The 7,569-nt window shown below is 48.1% G+C and overlaps 1 long non-coding RNA gene across 2 annotated transcripts in view; it reads left to right on the forward strand.

The window, feature by feature from the left end:
- The window catches only part of LOC109318351, a 9,146-nt gene extending 3,736 nt beyond the window's left edge, over window positions 1-5,410 (forward strand). For both annotated transcript variants that reach the window (XR_002103233.1, XR_002103234.1), the window contains exons 3-4: window positions 3,609-3,681; window positions 5,351-5,410. This is a non-coding gene — a long non-coding RNA (uncharacterized LOC109318351). The remainder of the gene's footprint in view (window positions 1-3,608; window positions 3,682-5,350) is intronic.
- Window positions 5,411-7,569: the final 2,159 nt, after the last annotated feature.

Consider the following 7,569-nt stretch of genomic DNA (forward strand, 5'->3'; position numbering starts at 1 on the left):
CCCCGGTGCTCTTTCCTGCCAAGGCAGGGGGTCGGACTAGATGATCTACCTAGGTCCCTTCCGACTCTAGCTACTATGAAACTATGAAAACTGGTTTAAAACACTCCTTGTTGAATATAGTATCAGACTTAACTGATTTGGGTCAAATGGGTTTATGGAACTTCTGTCCCAGACCGCTTCTTGGTTTAAGGGTCCCCCAGCATGCCCTACAGCCTGAGGCTGAGCTATGCTGTCTGCTCCAGACGGCAGGGCTGGCTCTGCCCTTCTGCTCTGTAGCTGGAGCAGGGGAGGGCCATGGCCAGACACCAGCCGGGCATGGCCCCCTAAGGCTAAGGGAGCAGGGAGGGGGTTTATTCATCCACAGCGTGCAGGGGGCATGGCAGCAGTGGCAGCTGCAGACACACAAGTCCCTGCAACAAGCAGCTAGAAGGCTCCATGCTTGCTGGTGCCTATGAGCCAGCCTGTGCAGCTGCAGGCATGATTAACATGGCAGCTGGACTGGCCACACAGGACAAGGTGCTCACCTGCAGCAGTGTCACCTCCACACCACTGCCTGTGCATGCCAGGCCAGGGCGTCATGGAGTTGTGGTCAGCTGGAAAGGGCCATGGCCCAGCCCAGGCTGGCCCTGCTATCTGCCTGCCTCAGCTGGGACTGAGCAGGGCTGGCTGTGGATGCTGCTGAGGCTGGGTGTGGAGGGGCTGGCTTGTGCTGGTGGGGAAGGGCCCTTGCCAGCCAGCTGCAGCTCCACGATGGCCTGGGCATGGGAAGCCAGGAGCAATCTGGCCCCAAACTGAGCCACAGCTGGCTGGGAAGCATGATCCTGTGGCCCAGCCTGGCACAGCCCCACCATCTCTGCTCCTCACCTGGGGCTGGGGCTGCGGCTGAGGTGGGCTAGCCCATGGGCACTGCTGAGGATGGGCATGGAGGGACCAGGCTGTTCCCAGCCATCTGCAGCATAGACTGGGGACATGGAAGCTGTGTACCCAGATTTCTCCTAGCTCTCCATGCCCAGGCCAGGCCAGGCTGTCAGGGAGCCATTGCAGTGGGGAAGGGGCTGTCCATGCCCCAGCTCTTGCTGCTTGGTCCTGGCTGAGGTCTGGCCACACTCCTTTCCTCTTACCCCCTACCCCCCATCTGAAAAATCTGGTAAGGGCTGGGTTCCCCGCAGGCCAGGGTGGGGGTTTAAACCCCTTCCCAATCATGGTTGGGCGTGCCATGGCTTGGCCATGCCTGCCCCAGCTCAGCTCCCCTCTGCCACTACCAAAGAGGGACGGTAGAGTGAGCCTTCCCTGGTTTCTGGTCTGAGCCACTGCAGGCATGTGCTTGTATTTCCAGAATTAATAGCGAATGTCTATGCACTTGCAAATCGGTCCAATCTACGCAGGTTAGACTAACCTGCAAAGATGGAATCAATTCAGGCTCTGGCTTTTTGAATGCTGTACTTAGCCAGAGAGCCTTTTGTTTTCTTTTACATGTTGTTGTTGTTGTTGTTGTTGTTGTTGTAGTAATAATAATAGTATATATGCTACAGAGAAGATGCTAGCTCTCAGGTAATTGGGTCTATTGTAGCTGAGAGTCAAATGAGAATACATACCAATTACTGTCAAGCTTTATTCTCTGCTAGTGTTCAAGTTAAACTCACCAGCACAAAAGCAGACAAAGGTGTGTTTAATGCCAGCTATAAAGAGAAAACAAAAACAAAAAAATAAAAACTTCCACAAAGCCTGACCCCGCTGGAGAGGCAATGGAAGCAGATTATTATTATTGTGCAAAGCACAAGGAAATTAAAAACAAACACGGAAGCTGTTTGGCTACAGAAACCTAATTAAATTCCCATCGGTCTTAATATCAAACTCCTCAAGGTAGGAGGTTTTGTTTGCTGTGGAGTTTGGGGAACATGTGTAGATGACACAGAGGTTTATGGTTGCTAAAACCAACCAGTTAGTACTACATGGAGGTGAGGGCCTGGTTTAATTTACAACAGTTCCCAAAAGTAGCAGAGGTCCACCCGAAGGGGTGCTGATGCCTGTGGCTGTCTTTAATGTGTTGTATGGGAGCCAAAGAACTACAGCTCCCAACACTTACAATGTTCAGTATCAACAGCAGCAAAATGGAACGACGCTGCGCAAGATCTCCAAGTCCCTGTGGAATATACCTCCAGAGTGGAAATCTGGTCCAGAGCAGCTGTGCCGTACCAGAAATTAGTTGTAGTCTTTGGTGTTGGAGAAGATTGCTGCCCTGATCCTTTGCTGGGTTAAGACTTATATGTGTATAAAGCAACTACTGTTGTGGGGCAGTACTCTCTGATGAGGGAAGTGGGAGGCTTACTCCCAGAACAAAAGGCAATTCTTCTGGTTAGTCTTGCCCTGCAACTTAGGAGTTCTGGATTTATGGTGCTGACCTTGATGAGATTTACCTAGACTCTTGGTGGCCCCAGGCAACCTTTTAATATTTGGGGGGGTGGCTTTGCCAGAGATAATGATAATAATAACTAAAAAATTACCATCTTTGGGCCCCCTTTCTGTCTGGGCCTCAGGTGGCTGCCCAGTATGCCCATGCCTGTGTCTGGCCCTGATCTCAGTCACAGGTTCCCTCTGCTGTTGTCTAAACTGGGTGTGCTCAATGTCTGTGGGCCGGATCCAGCCTGTCGGACTCCCCACAGGTCTAGAAATCCGGTGGTGGGGGCGTAGAAGCCATTAAAACTGCCGCTGCTCCCTGGCTGGGCCCTGCCCCTTGCACCCAGATCTGGTGCCTTCCTAGTGAAAGCTAAATATGGGGTGCTGGGAAGCCTCAGCCTCTGCCTTATGGGTGACCCAATGGAGGGGAAAGGTGTAGGAGAGCACACCCTGAGAGAGAAGCACCAGGCTTGAGTGATAGTGACCCCAGTGAGGTGCAAGGAGCCCAGAGGGTATGTGAGAGCAGAGACCCCAGAAAGAGGGCATGCGGCCAAGGCAGGTCTAAGGACATCTGAGGCTGAGTCTGTGCCAAAGGCTGGGCCAAGGCAGGTCTGAGGATGCCTGAGGCCAAGTTTGGGCCAGTGGCCAAGCGCAGCCTGGCAATGGGGCTGGGGGAGTTGGAAGTGATTTTTGGATGCCATCTGCAAGACATGGGACACAGTGAAGGGAGGTCAGAGCTATGTATTTTGCTCTTGGCATGGGGGCTTGGAATGGGCAGCCTCCTGCTTAAATTTAATATCTGATTTTGTATAACGGCAAAAGTACAGCAGGGGAGGCAAGGTAGACTGTCCCAGACGGGGGCAGGCCAATATTGTGACCAGCCTGAAAGCTGTCCCTGTCACACTTCTAAGCCAGCATGATGCAAATTTTATAACAATGAGGTAAGGAAAATTCCTTCAGTTTCCCACTGGATGCGAGAGAAACTTTTTAAAGTTACAGAGTCGAGAAAAGGAAGAGAGAATCTTCCTTCGTAGTTCCTCTACTGAAAACAGGTTTTGCAGGAAATTATTTAATTAGCACATACAGTTTAAGCGCATGGGCAGATGCAGATGGCTTATCCAACTATTTAGATGCTCACGCTCTCGCTATTTGGAGGGGGGGAAAAAGCATTTCAAGGATACAATAATAACCATGTTAACTTTCACTTGCAGCTCTTTCTGCTGCGGCACTCAAAGTACTTCAAAACATTAACGAATTAACCCTCCCAACACCCCTGTGAAAAAGGTAAGTGTTGATTATCCCCATTTTGCATTTTATACACAGGCAGTTCTGCTTTGCTAAGAGGAAATGACTAGGCAAGATTTTTATTATTTTTGTTTGTTTGTTTTTAAGCCTAGTTAAGTGATTGGTTTCCAGAGGAAAGTTCCAATCACTGAGCAGGAGACACAAAAGCAGACCCCAGGTCTGGCATGCATTCCCGTTCCTGTGTGGAGCCCCTGTAGCATAAACAAGACTGCAAAGCTCCTGTGGTATCGTCTGACCCAAGCAACAAAACCCCCCTGTTTTTCTTCCTCTGCAACAAGTTCTAGAGGTTTTCTGTTTTGTATTTTGTCTGATTGTGATGTAACAGCTTGACAGCAGGAGGCAGAGCTCTATGAAGAATATGCAACTATTGCAATGAAAAATCACCCTCCCTAGCTATGCTGAATTGGATCTTCTTCCTTGAGAAGCTTAACCTCAGTGGCATAGGTCTGGCATAACAGCCTTATATCACCAATCTCGTAGCCCATCCCACAGATGGCAAAGATGGGGGTACAGGATAGACACGGCTATAACACATTGCACCCCATTTATTTTGGGTTATTGAGCAATAAAGGAGGTTCTTTGGGCTTGTTTCTCAGCCAGCAGGCTACAAAAGAGGAAGGGGGCAGCATCACATCCAGCTGTTTTTTTGACTTCCCAGCCTGAATGCCCAAGTGCCCATTGACACCTGGGGTCAGCTTTTGGCAGGGGTGAGAACTTGTGCATCCAGAGCAGCAGCAGGACACCATAACAGCTCTACTACTACATCCCTCTACCAGATAGTGGTAGTGCTCCACTGATAACCGCAAGCAAATGGAGATGTGTAGTGTGAAATGTTTGCTTGAATCTCTGTAGTGCTACCATGCATTTTATTTTATTTTTTTTGGCTCCAAGTCCACAGATACTCAGGCCAGAATTGCTTAGGAGTCTAGCTCCTGTTCCGGCACTTAAAAAAGGCTGGCCACTTCATTTAAAGTACTCGGCACCCAACCTGTCCTATATAGATCACTCTGTTCCCAAGAAAAATGCAGCCAGTCTATCTCAGTTGCTTATTATCTAACTAAGCCAGTGATTGTCAGCCTTTCTGGACTTAAGGCACCCTTTGGGTATGCTTTTAGCTTGCTCTTTATTTTTTTTACTACAAAAAAAATATAACAGAGCAATTCTTCCTCTGCAAAGAACTCAGGCCACAACGAGTTAAAATGGCTTAAAGACTATGGATTCCTGTTTGAAATCTCTGCATTTTATCTTGTGAATTGTGCTTGCACACCTAACAGTGCCAACACTGCATGGCATCCCGCAACACCCTTGAAAGGATCTTGAGGCACCCTAGGGCACTGTGGCACCCTGGGTGAGAATCACTTAATTGAGTATTTGCCAGGCAGGCAGTTCCTTTGCTAAGATTAATCAATGAGGCTTATTAAGCAACTGTTTAATTTGATTCCTTTAAGCACACATCATGGAAGTCAATGGGAACTAAAGCTCTGCAGTTATCTATAAGTTTTGTCAAATGGGGCCTGCTTATGCTTGTATGGAAATTTTGGAGGGTAAGGTGGTGTACTTCTAGCTATGGGTGGGTGAAAGAGCTGTCTAATTAGCACATCAATTCAAACTTTTTTTGTCTACAACTTAGTTTCTTTCTTCCTTGCAGTCTTCTTTTATTTTCCTCCTGATCTCTACTTCAGATATCTCCTTTCCAACGAACACCCAATATGTAATGCATCAGTAAAGACTAACAATGAGCGCTTCACTTTCACTTGTCAGCAGGGTACAGTAAACCTTCTAATTCGAGCTTATCCAGTTGGAAATGTAGGTAATTGATGTGAACTCAAAAAATATATAATTTGGGGGGGGGGGGGGGGGGCTCTCCCTCTCATCTCCTCTCTACACAGCCTGCACCTCCAGTCAATCATGCAGGCTTGGTTAATCTGCAGATCTATTATCACCTTCCATTGCCTGCATTTACTTGAGCAAAACTTCCACCAGGAAGGAGGCCATATGTGAACAAGGTGTAAATATATATGTATTTCAGTTTATTGGATGTCCCTGGTACCTGAAAATGAAATTGCAGTGAGGGGGAAACAAAAAAATTCAATTATAACTGAGACACTGCTTGGCTGAATGCTGGCTCTGCCTGCTTTTGGGGGTGATGGAAGGACAAATGCACCTCCTGTTTTATGCATATTCCTCTCCCTTCATGCACAGCTCCTTCATCTGATGGACAAAGCTGAGCATTCATTGTGTATGCACGCATGCAAGGGCTTTGTGAAGGAAGTTGCTGGCATCTTAGCCATGCTCAGGTAATTTGTGGGAGGAAAGGTAAAGATGAAGAAGGGAGCTGGGGGTAAGCATAGGTCTTCAAAGGTTTGAGCAAAAAGGAGGCCTTTTAGCTCAAAGATGAGTGACTGTACCTCATATGGAGACTGCTATCAAGGAAGACCAAAATCACACTGTGGCATAGTTGGGCTTGTATAATTTCTTGGATATCCCTCTCAGTCGCACTCTTTTTTCTTATTATGATTTAGGCCTATTGTGGCACCAACTGAGACTAGAGCTCTTCATGCTAGACACTACACAAACACGCAGGGAGGCATAATCCCTGCTGCAAATAGTTTGTGATATAAATAGAGTCCTGAGTCCCCCCCTCCAGAGCTGTGTCTGGGCGATGATGCTGCGCTATGGAAGTGCAAAGCAGATCATTAAAAATAATTGGAGCTAACATTGTTATCCATAGTATGGCAGAGCCTTCAGGTGTACCCAGGACCATGCTGCATTAGGTGTTGTGCAATCTTTTCTTCTTGCATCAAAGTAAAGATTGAGGTCTGTCCAAGGCCATGGGCACCCTAATGGAACTAATTATGCAATGAGGGCAATGAGAGTAGACCTCTGGAGCACTAGCATTCAACCTGCAGGACCCCAGCTGACCTACTCCTTCAGGACCCTTCCATGTTTCATGGTCTTCTCCCAGTCTTCCCCAGAGTCCCTCTCAAAGCTAGCTAGACTATTGCAGCGTGCCTTGAAAGTCTCCAAATTCAGGTTATATCAGACCAAGGAGACGGTTGAGTCTTGGACCCTTGATGGAGGTCCCACGCTGCACCTTTGTCTTTACAATAAAAAGGACCCATCCAAAATGTTGCTGCTTATCTTTGTTGCACACTAGGGTTAAGTTAAAAAGTTGGACAGGGTGAGTCGGTCCTATTTGGACATGGTGTCCTGCCTAACATCAGGTAGGAAGCCTGTGGCAGAGTTGGATATGAAACCCAAATCTCTTGCACCTCAGACTGGAACATGCATCACAGGCACTTCCTTCTCCCCCCACCCCCCCAACCAGCTGAGACCAGCAAATCTTTTCTCTTTCTTTTTACCCCCGTGCTCATACCTGTGCATGTCACCCCCCCACCCCGTCCTTGGAGGACAATCGCAGGATAAGCATACAGGCTTTCCACCCTGTCCCTTCCTCAGAGCTCACCCAGCAGCCTGCAAAAGGAGCACCGACTTGGCATGGTTTGAGCAAGGGCAAGGCTGCTTTCTTTCTGCTCCCCTTTCGATTCAACCGACAGCAAGCAACCCAAGGTGTGCGCACACCAGTGGCGGGGAGAGGGCAGGAGAGATCTTGCAGAAGCCAATCAAAAGCAGTATCAGCCTCAAGCTGACACATGCATCCATTATTCAGGCAGGCTTTGATTCTGAGTTCAGTGCCAAAATGTAGCAATGTCTCTGCCTCCTAAGTAGGCCATAATCTCCAAAGCTCAATGATTGAAGGTTTTTGTAATCCTAATATCTATACTGCTTTGTACTTTCTAAACTGTGCAGAAAACAGCCACTTGGTTATCAATCCCCACTATCCAGGCACATTCTCTGTCTCTCTCA

Source organism: Crocodylus porosus, unplaced genomic scaffold (assembly GCF_001723895.1).
Source record: "Crocodylus porosus isolate Cpor-Errol unplaced genomic scaffold, CroPor_comp1, whole genome shotgun sequence".
NCBI classification, from domain to species: Eukaryota; Metazoa; Chordata; order Crocodylia; family Crocodylidae; genus Crocodylus; species Crocodylus porosus.